This window comes from Daphnia magna, linkage group LG10, assembly GCF_020631705.1.
Source record: "Daphnia magna isolate NIES linkage group LG10, ASM2063170v1.1, whole genome shotgun sequence".
Classification (NCBI taxonomy): Eukaryota; Metazoa; Arthropoda; class Branchiopoda; order Diplostraca; family Daphniidae; genus Daphnia; species Daphnia magna.
In genome coordinates, this window is record NC_059191.1 from 5,009,450 (window position 1) to 5,020,030 (window position 10,581).

Below are 10,581 nucleotides of genomic sequence, written 5' to 3' on the forward strand. Positions count from 1 at the left end.
ATCGAACGGGCAATGTCACTCTTCCCAGTGTGTGTAATTTTCTCTCCCCTACATCGTATAAATCAAAATCAAGCTGACTGCAGATCACTTGACCTCTAGGGGGCAACTTATTAAATAATCTCTCGTGTATAATACTTTTAGACGCGCCTGTATCAAATAATGCTTGTAAAGGGATTTGTAAAATCTTTAATGGAATTCTTGGGGTCGATTCATTTGTAAAGGTTGTTAATTTTGCGATTTGTCGGGATTTTAAAGGAGGCTCGATATCAACTGACCCAAAGCTACAGTTGATCCCTAGTGGTTTCCCTGGCGTTGAGGTGGGCCTGGAATGTTAGGTCTATTTGGTTCTCTTATCTTAGGACAATTATTAGATTTGTGACCTATTTCACGGCAAGAATAACAAATAGGGGGTTGTGCCTGTTCTAGATTCTGGCGTTGAAATTTGCGACAAGTAGACTGAGTGTGGCCTCGAAATCCACAAAAATTGCAAGTCATCAAAGGTTGTGAGGGCCTGTATGGGGAATCACTAGAAGGTTTTGAAAAGGACGAAGTAAAATTCCTAGGTTTATTCGGAAATCTCGAAAAATGCTGAGTGGTGTTGTCGTTACTACCAAAACGTGAGGGAGAATAATTCAAATTCTTTTCGCGATTAAAAGTGGGGGTTTGGAAATAAACCTGTTTACGAAATGGTGCGTTGGGTGTGTACGAAACGCCATCTTTTGCATCAAATTGCAGTTTTTTCACGGCCTGTGTTAGTTCATGAAGAACATTTTTAATCTCATCGCTTTTGTTTTTGGGTTCTTCCACCTGCCGATTTCCGAGACGAATGTTGGCTACTGCATTAGTCATAAGTTCTTTCTGATCAATTATGATTTGTTTAATTTCTTTTAATTCAGGATCTTTAGATTCGTAAGACCCGTCTATTGATAAACTCCTAATAAACTCGTTCTTATCGCGGTCGGTTTCTAATGCTTCTAATCGAAGGGCATAAACGCGAGTTGATGCTACAAGGTCATTGAAATCTTTGAACTCTTTATATTTCACTTTCGACTGTAATTTAGAATCCAATCCCTCAATGAATTTTTGTATCAAAATAACCGTAAACGACTTTTCGCCATAGCCCATGGGATACGCACGTTTAAAAATTTCCTGCAAACGATGGGCATAATCTACAATTTTCTCGATTGGCGGTGAAATAGGACCGAAACAAAATAGGACTGGAGTAATAGGACTGGAAATTTTCAGTCCTATTTCTCCTGTTTAGGACTCGGAGAACTAGGGCTGCTTTTTAAACACATTTTGAACAGTCATATTTCTCTTTTGACCAGTCATATTTCTCCTTGGATAAAACGCTATTTTGCTTGCCTATATCTTACATCTTTAAGTACAATGGGCCTCCAAACTGGTAGGCCAAATGGGGGACAAATTGCAGTAGAAGAGCGTTGGCTTTATATGCCTATGCCCTTGAAAATGACCGTTGACAAAATTGCAACGCTTACTTCGCTTGCATGCTAAGAATTCCTTATCCTATTTAAGTTTTTATTGCAGAATATTAACCGTAATTTTTGACTGAATACAGTTCATTTAACAAATAATTCAATTTAATAAATCTAAATGTTGTTTAACTTTTTCTATTGTAAATTTTTCGTACATCTTTCAACACAGAGGGGGTTGTGGGGGGATGATTCGTATCTTGGAATCTCAGCCCCTTTGTTGAATCATCCCCCTCCCTAGAAGGGTGAGGACCACACCCATCGTAGCCCCTCTATGATGCAAGTCGTAAGAAGAATAAATAATAACCAAAGTAAAATCGCACTCACATTTATGAAATGATTAATTTTTTGATAAATGAACTATATATTGTAAAAAAATTCGGTTAAAGTACTGAAAAAATTTTTTTTTTATCATAACGAGTTTTAAAGCTGCAAGTGAATTAAGCGCTGAAATTTTATCAACGGTAATTTTCAATGACTGAAGGATATAAGCCAACCCGCTTATATCTATTGTTCTTGTGCTTATATCTATTATCTATGGTCCAGTAATATGAATGTGTAGGAAAAAAAATAGGCCTAACCCTAAGAAGAATTAAGACTGGTCAAAGGAGAAATAGGACTGTTCAAAATGTGTTTAAAAATCAGTCCTATTCCTCCCAGTCCTACTTCCACAGGAGAAATAGGACTGGAAATTATCAATCCTATTTCGTTTCGGTCCTATTTCACCGGCTACCTGATTGATTGGTGGATTTAGGGACCCTTCTGTGCCACGGGTTTTCGTTTTTTGGGTGAAATTTTATTACAGTTGGATTCTCCATGTAAAACTGTATGAAATAGGGTATTTTTTGTGATGAAAGGTTGGTTTGTTAATTTTTAATTTTTGTTTGTTTAGAAACGACGAGGGTGGCTGTCGTTTGTCATTTGTTTTTGATGCTGTCATGGAGAGAAGTGGAAAACGTCAGGTTTTTCGGTTATTCTATTCGATCAGCGTTTTTAAATTAGATGGAAAATAAAATAAATTCAACAAAAATTCAGAAAACTTCTGACCTAGAGAGAGGGTAAATGGCGAGCGAAGCGAGGGGTCGGATTTTCAACTTGGCAACCCACCGACGGTTCAGCCCACGCAGCCCCACATAAATCTAGGCCGACACCCAGTGACGTTTTTTATATATTACCTTATTCCAGTTCTTTGAATACAGCTTCGCTAGCAGCGATTTATAGGATCTCTCTTACTTTTGCGACAGAAGCTGCATAAAGTCTGACCTGTACGTTCCAACGGAAGATTTGTCTCGGATGTTGATTTTAGATAGATGCAGCTTCATATTCTTCCACGAATGAATCCAACAGCGGAACATTGGAATGTTGGGCCAGGTTCGGAAAACAGCATTTGTAATACCTTTTTCTGCATCAGTCACAATTATCACTTTGCTTGATTCAGATATCTGTGGAATTAGTTCTGCTACTCGCGAAAAGAAAAATTCGTGGATACACGATTGTCGCCCATTTCGAACGTTGTATCATATGACAGGCACATTGGTGGTAATTCATTCCGGTCAATAATTTCTTGAAAATCTGAGAGTGTTTCTAAATATAAATTTATTCGTTAACTTCGGAAGTTATTAAAAGAGAGTAGTACACTTACCTTTTCTAAAGCAGGTAACGATTTGATGTGGAGTTATGGTAATGTGGATAAATTCCGTTTCATAGGCAATCTCGATTAGGTGATAAAATTGGTCATCAGTTAAATGCGCTTTGACGCGTGCTGAATGTACAGCATTTTGCACTTTTTTAAAATCTTGCAGTACATCAATATTTTGTCGCTGGTCGTCCACATTTTTCTCCGCAGCCTCCAACAACTTTTTTGAGTAAATCTTTTTCGGACGTTTGTCCTTTTCCAATTTTAGTTTTTGTAGTTCTGAGTCTTTGGTTCGAGTAAATGCCGTAGTCTTTTTTTAGTTTCCGTGGGGAAACATTTGGGCATCGGATTTGTCACCAAAATATCGTATTAGCACTCGACGGGGGAATTTGGAGCACTCTATTGCGCGTCTTTGAAACGAGTCAATTGAAACGTTTTCCTTCTTTATCTGTGATTTAAAGAAAATTTCTTGCACGGTAATCCTGACTTACTGGAAACACTGAGTGTGGCGACTTGAATCCAACGATAAACGTCACTTCGCCAATCTTTTTTATTTAACAAGTCTGGTGACCATTCAAATATATATTCAAAACCACCTTTTGGTAAAACGGGGACTTCGGTATGAATCGGAACACCTGATTCTGGTTCAAACAACTTCAACATATCTTCCAAGTTTTCCTTACTTGTGATCCTACTAGTATTAGCCATTATTTCACCAATAACAAAAGGTCACAAGTTTGCGAAAAAAAACACCACACAAGACCACACACGAGAACGTAGTGCGTTTTAATATTTAAAACGTTTTAACGTTCGATATGCAAAAGCAAAATCACTAGCTCACGAATCAGAAAATCATGAGGTCACACACAAACAACAAGGCATATATTCGACGAACTGTAAACAATATCTGAGCGACTGAGTCCCAGCGTGGTCCACTGGTTCCCCTTCTCTAAAACATCTGTCTCTCTAGGGGATTACCATCTCATCTCCCCTAAAATAAAAAAACACATTTTTAGAAAACGAACCCTTCGAAGTAATAGCTCAAATTGATAGATTCCTTATTTTATTTATCATTTCTTACATTTTCAAACAAGTATAGGCAAACAACTATAATATTAAGTAACAGACCACATTTGCTCACAAAAATTCAAATATGAAAGTTAAATTCCATAGAAAATTTTGTGGAAGTTCATCTTCCATATTTTAGACGAAACCCAATAGCCTAAAATCTGGAATGTCCATACTTGAATTCCATAGTTTTCTTTCGACTTCCATATTTTATACTTCCATTATGGAAGTTCCAATTCCAGAGTTTAGTAACACCCAGTCTTCGATTCATAGGTCTTGAACCAAAGAGAGAGGTCATTAGTGTTCACACTCTTTCCCTTTGAATACGATTGCCCATTGCATGGAGTCTTCCCACAACCATTTTCACACCCAGGCAAGGGTTTTGGCAGCACATCTGATATATAATGGTCTGCAATACATCTTCCGACATTGGAGTGTATGTGTCTCTTACTGAAGCTGATTGCGTGCCATGAATTTTCTTAAGGTACTGTAAGAAATATGGGCTTCTTCTGCTATTTCCCTTATCAGAAACCCAAGACCTAGAATGTTTAACAGGTTTTAGCCAATCGTTATGCATAATTAAAATATATTATTTTACTTAAATAGCTTTTGATGTTATCCACTGTAAGATGATTCATTTTTCTTCACAGATACTTTATAAAAAACACTGTTTGACTTTAACGCAAGACACTAGCAGTCGAGGTTAACACTAACACTAACACTACGGTAACGTCGAGAGCAATCAGACCATGATGATTGACCATGATGATTGACCATGCTACTGACTGACTGAGCGTTCAGTGATTAACTGACTACTGCGTAACTGTTAACCGACTACTTGATCGAACGGTCGGAAAAGCAATCGGAACAGCAATCAATTTCCCCTATACAATACTTTAGGGGCTCCTCCTCCTTTGGGGCGAGGTCTATGCTGACTCCCCTATTGGAATGCTAATTTTGACCGCTCGATGGCGTTACTAGTACACCATAAAATGAGGAGAAAAATGAAATAAACGGACATAATCGCCAATTAGAGTAGTCCATAAAAAAATGGGTCATTTGGCGTTCCGTAGCAATCGGACATACGCTCGGAACTCTTCCATTGCATACCCTGACTCGCACCCGGTGAAACGAGTTTGTCGGATGATGACCGCTGGAAGCGGCGTCTGCAACGCTGGACCACTGAAGAGGCTGTCATTGAGGCACTTTCCTCTAAACCTGGCTGCTGCATCAAATACGACCCTTGTCTTCCCTCCATTATTCACACCATGATGAGCCAAATAATATTCCGGGCGTTCATTTACTTCTTCAACGACGACTGCATAACCCTCTTCGAAATTCTTCTCCATCGCCTTTCGGTAGCTGACTTCAAACTCGGGATCGGTCTGGAAACGGCGCAGTAAACTTTCCAAACGATTCTCGGCCAGAACGCGGTTGTTTGGTAGTGAGGGCTTCCCAGGTTTCCATAACATGGGGGCCTCATACCCGACCTCTAACTTTCGTAAACCGGCCTCCAGGGTTTTCACGGCTTAGCGATGCGCTTCCGACATTTCATGGCGTTGATATTCCGTACCGAAGTCTTCGGTGTCGCAGAACCTCTTTATCTGCGGGGATAAAAGATCGACGTCGTTGCTTGTAGAAAAGATGGTGTGGCTACGGACGACTCTTGAACTATCCCAGCTCCCGATGGCACCCCGAACGATCCAACCCAGCCTGGTTCGACATGCTGTCGGCTCGTAGTCCCGCCTGATGCGGGATTCGATGGCGGTGGTCATATGAACGACGTCGCTCCCTAAGAGAATGTCCACTCTTCCTCCGCTGGGTTCAATGGGCAGATCTTCAAGATGTTTCCATCTCACTTTCAATTTACTCCAGTCGACCATGGGCACGGGGCTCGCCACGGTCGGCATAGTAGAGCCGACTACCGTCACGATATCACCCGAGGGTAGTCTTAACTTGATAGAGACTCGCTGAGATAAATAATTGCTCCTAATGGCACCGGCACCGTCCACGGCTAGTGTTTCAGACTCTCTGACCAATCGAAGGCGTCGTATGAATCCTTCACTGAACAGTGTGCTGTCACTGCCCTCATCCACGAAGACGTTCGCCCGGACAGCTCGTCCGTCCGTATCCAAAATATCCAAATGAATCATGGCTACAGCAGTCATCCCAGGCAAAGAGTTGGCTAGCGCCGTGGTCGGTCGCACTTCGGTCACCGGTACTTCTGTTTCCTCGTGAAGAAGCGGATGGTGCCAATGCTTACATCCTGGAAAGGAGCACGGCTTCTTCGAATTACAGTCACGTGATGAATGACTGGCCCAAAAACAAATAAAACACAATTTCCGCCGGATACAGAAGAACAGACGATCTTTCGTGCTCAGGCTCTTAAATTCCCCACAGGTCTCTAGTCGATGCGAACCTTCGCAACGGAAGCAGAACGGCTTTCCACCTCCTCTCCAGTTTCCACCCCCACCGTTCCACTTGGGTGTGGATTTTCTACGGTCTACTCCGGTACTAGTCGAATGCGTTTGCACGAACGGCCGGTGCTGTTGCTTTCCTGAGTGGGAGTGAATCTGCTCCGCTGCAAGACTGTGCGCGTTCTGAAAGGCTGCGGCACGGCCGCAAAGCCATTGCCCGAACGTGAGGAGGCTTCTCTTCTCCATGCCACTGCCACGACCTTCATTCCACGCGAGGCGGTCCGGGAGTTGGAGTTTCAAACACACACGCTCTATGACATCCGCAGATGCTGCTTCATCGATTCTGTTGAGGTCAAAGAGATAAGTACGGGTCTTCTCTGCGAAACGGCGGAAGAAACTTGGGTCTCCTTTTCCAATCTCCAATCTGCCCAGCGCTTGGAGAATGGCCGCTGTCATAACGTCTCTCCTCCCATAAGTTTCTTTCAACCGACAGAGGGCTTCAATGTATGCTGAATCTCCCCCGCCTAGACCGTATACAATATCTGCACAGTCCCCCCGCAAGTGACGTCGTAAGATGGCCAGATTCTCAGCTGCAGTCCGTCCAGTATCGTGGACTAGAGCCCTAAAAAGATCGATCCATGTAAACCATTGCAGTGCTTGTCCACCAAAATATCCCAGCTCCGCCTTGATAGTTGATCGTTTGCCCTAGGTTGTCCAGCGTGGAGTTTGGACTTGATTCTGGTAGACGTTGATCCATCCGTCAGGAGCCAGCTCTTCTTGATGTTCGTCGTCGTGCTGCCTTTGTTGCTCCTGGCACCACCGGTTGATATCTGTTCGTCTGCCGTCCATCTCCTGACCTTCGCTTTCTTTTCCAATTGGCTTGAGTTTCTCAAGCGCCTTCTCCGCCTCTTTCAGCTCTTCCGAAGTGGAGTCTCGACGTCAAGACGTTGGACGACGCTTAGAATTATCACGGGGACGGAAAGGTGATCTACCACCATGATGAGGTGACGGATGACTCCTCCGGCTGCTGTGCTGCGACTCGGCAGGGCTGGACGAACGTTGACTCTGCTGCTGAGACGGGATGTCGTGTAGCCGTACTAGCGGTGAAGCGTGAGGTTGAGGATTGTGGGGCGAATGAGTCGTTCTTCCGTGCACGAATGGTTGGTCACGGTGTGAAGATCTCGTCGAACGCTGGGCCATGCTCCTCTCGCTACCAGCTCTCGTCGTTGCGTCGCCCACTCGGGCCTCCTTATAAAGTCGGAAGTCTTCCGTCACTACGCCCACTTGCTGGACATAGGTTAGATGAATTCGGTACTGCTCGTTAACTTCCGCATTACTCGTACCTAAGGTAAGGCTCGTGTTGAGGTCGTCCGCCTCACTCAGCAACTGTTGAACATGGTCTACTAGACCCTGGATGGTACCCCGAGAGCCATAGTCTCCTATAGTTTTCTGGATAATCGAACAGCTCAACGTGATCTGCCGACGAAGATTCCTCCGGACGAGTTTTCCCTTTCGGATTCTCTCTTACTCTTCTCTAACGACAGCTCCGTCTGGCGTACGTGTCGGTGGTTGAGACCGAGAGGAGATGCGAGAGCTCTGGCATTTAGTCGATGGGCCACCCTAGCCTGCGTCCGAAGGATCCAGGGCTTGATGGGACATACTCGCTCTGGTTAGGCTCACTGGTGGAAGCGCCGGATCGATAAATGGCCCCGTTTAGCCCAATGCTGATCCATTTGGATCTTGGTGCGGCGCCAGCTTAAGATTGCCACGAGAGGGACGGCCTCGCACGTCGTTTGTCTTTTGATCAGATCTGGTTGATTAGGCGTGGTCGTGACAGTAGGCTGAGACCTAGTAGCACCCGTAGTTAAATCCATCCTCTCTAATTACAAGTCTCCGGTTCCAAGGACTATTTATGTTCGGGAAACCCAGTGGTTGTATTGGATGGCTTCGGTTTCTACTTGCTTTGACTTTATTGTCTCAAAGACAGGATTTGTGTGGGGTACAAAACTCGTGCTATATCTTAGACTGGGAACACGTCGGGATACCTTTAGAAGAGAAGGGAGGTCAGTCAGGTATCATAATATCTTAGTCTCAATGGACTCACCTAGGCGAACCACAAGGTCCACTTTGGCAGATGATCCCGTTACAAACACACATATACTCTTTTGCTAAAGGGGAAATGAGACACAATCAGACATGATACATATACAAGTTCGCCACAACAATACCTGGTCGTGATCAATCACTAGAGACGTGCTACACACATACGTAGGCCACGTCAGACCTGGAATACTTCTATAAAAATGTATTATAAATTAACACAAACAAGAAGGGTGGAAAATATATCCAGCATACCTTAAATACAGTAATGTCAGTCGACACAATTCATACACGCTTCACAAAGCATAAGAACAAAGAAGAAAATACCGTACAGGGACAGTGATACGTCAATCGTCATCTATATCACCATTACGCCACGACACATTAGAGGTGAAAGGGAGGAGAAAACAAAAGACAAGCGAGGGCAAACAATTGCCTAACGAAAAGCGAGGTTATCCACCTAGCGGAATCGAAGGTCTTACTGCTGTCGCCGCACCAGAGAGCCACTGATGCAAGCAGACGATATTCAACGTGGTCTGTGAGTCTGTGATGAATAACTTTTCAGAAACGTTTACTTTATCATACAATATGAAAACAAAACTGTCATTCGAATTTACCGAAGGCGGAAACATTGAAACTTTATGGTAAGTTCTCTTTTTATACAAGTTTGTGTCTTCCCAAAATAACATCTTTTACTCTTAAGTTGTAGAGTAACCTGGGAATTTCTTTCTCTTAGAAGTCAGGTTAGAGTAATTCTTGAAAATATCTGCCATATAATAAATATGAGAAAACAATTGCTGCATTAACCTTACCGCACTCTATCCCTAGGCTCCAACCCTCCCCCCTTAGATCCACGGATGATCGGGAAGACCAGAAAGGTGGACAAGCGGCCTGGATCCCCGACCCGGACGAAGAAGACATCCTCTACTGCGCAGACTACTCGTCTGACATGGAGGAATTCCGATACGTGGCGGCCTGCCCAGATGACGAAGAGGACATCCTGCATTGCGTGGACAACCCCGACGACGACGAGGTTATGTATGACGCAGACGTCTCAGGTGACATCGACAACGTCTCCCTACTCTCGGTAGATGACCCCTGGGAAGAAGACTCCTTTTCCTCAGGCATCTCCACCCTCCCCTTAGATTCGGTCGCCCTACTCGAAGACAGGCCCTCACCATACTGTGTGTCACCGGCCAGTGACGTCCAGGAAAGTGGCATAGACATTGCAGCGCTAAACGACAGCATCGCGAGGCTTCGTAGCAGAAAATGCAATGTCAGCCTCGTCAGCAGTCATTACTCCCTGGACTCCGATGAAGAGGACCTGGCAGCAGCACGGTATGTCGAACGCATCTATCGGCTACCCTCATCAAAGGAGCCGGAGTACGGATGGGAGATCGGTGAGCTAAACACGCCCGGGAATCATTCGTGGAGCAGCAAAGAGGAGCCCTGGCCGAGGTCATCCACCCCTTGTGACGTAGGAAGAACCGCCGAGGAATAACTGACCCCCTTACCACCAAACCGCCCTACGCAACGCTGATTGCGGGACGCAATCTTGTAGGAAGGGGAGCTATGTAAGGACTCCCGCTAGAGTTAAGACTTTAATTAGAATTAAGTTAACTGCATTTAGTTTAAGTGACCTCATATTTCTCCCCCCACCCTTGACCTCCAGTTAACGCTATCTCTTTTATTATTTTATTGCCCCCTTCCGCTGACCAAGGTGTCAATGCCCCCACCTTATCTCTCAACCTTGTTTCCTTTTTTCGCACCAGTTCACATTTCTTCATGAACTGGTTGCTGATGTTTTCTTTTATTACCCCACGCCAACCTTAGCGTCCCCAAGCCAACTAGTGGTATAAAACCCAAA

The 10,581-nt window shown here is 44.1% G+C and overlaps 1 long non-coding RNA gene across 1 annotated transcript; it reads right to left on the bottom strand.

Moving 5' to 3' along the window:
- Positions 1-8,527: 8,527 nt before the first annotated feature.
- Positions 8,528-8,916, bottom strand: LOC116934081. Its single transcript, XR_004400479.2, has 3 exons — positions 8,843-8,916; positions 8,719-8,782; positions 8,528-8,659 (listed from the first exon to the last, which is right to left on the bottom strand). It is a non-coding gene; the product is annotated as an uncharacterized LOC116934081 (long non-coding RNA).
- Positions 8,917-10,581: the final 1,665 nt, after the last annotated feature.